We start from the raw sequence: 853 nt of genomic DNA, 5'->3' as shown, positions 1-853 counted from the left end.
AAATTGGATATAGATCAGTTGTCTTCTCCCTTTTCTCCCACGTCCATGAACCTCTGCCTCTATAAAAGGAACAAAACCTTTAGTTAAGTTTCAAGTGTAGAAGAAGTCTACGATAAGAGGAACATCATGTTCTTCCCCGTAAGTGATAAAAAAGTGGGTAGATGCCCATGCTCTGAAAATAAGAAGCATTCAGGCTCCAGAGAGTAGCTCCAGCTGGCTCTTGTGCAGAAGACTGTGCAAGGTGGGGACACCCCAAACTGGAAGTAGGCTGCCCTTGCCCTCCTGCAGCGGTTGGGCTCCCAGCTGTGGCAGAGTGTGCCCTGGGGCCAGGGCACCGGAGCACCCAAGGCCCCGCAGCCCCAGGAGCAGAGCAGAGCCTGTGCCACCCTGCTCTTCGCAGCGCTGCCACCGCTGTGCTCCGCTCTGGGGACTAGAACACTCGAGACAACGTGTTGCTTCAGCAGAAACTGATTTGTGCACTTTCCACCTGATGCACTGGGACTGTTTTCATGAAATAATTTGTCTTGCTTTGTTAATTAAAAGCAATCGCTATTAAGCACCAGCTTTTGTAACGAAATTCAGGATTTAAAGAACAAAGCATCTTTTTTTCATTCGTAGTTTAAACCTCTGTGCAGCTAACACAGAGCCATGCTTAATGAATGCTAGAATGAAAAAAATACAAGTCCTCAGCAGATGAGGTCGGACTCACCAGTGCTCGACAGCAGTTTTGTGCGATCCCAGGGCTATGTCTCTCCCCAGAGCTCAGGGCTTGTTCAGCCTTTTCCACCCCTAGCTCAACACCCTCCATGGCGTGAGAGCAGCACGCAGTGGCTTTGACCAAGATGCCAGAGTG

Source organism: Buceros rhinoceros, unplaced genomic scaffold (genome assembly GCF_000710305.1).
Source record: "Buceros rhinoceros silvestris isolate BGI_N320 unplaced genomic scaffold, ASM71030v1 scaffold14292, whole genome shotgun sequence".
Lineage (NCBI taxonomy): Eukaryota > Metazoa > Chordata > Aves > Bucerotiformes > Bucerotidae > Buceros > Buceros rhinoceros.
Note: the sequence above shows the minus strand (reverse complement) of the source record.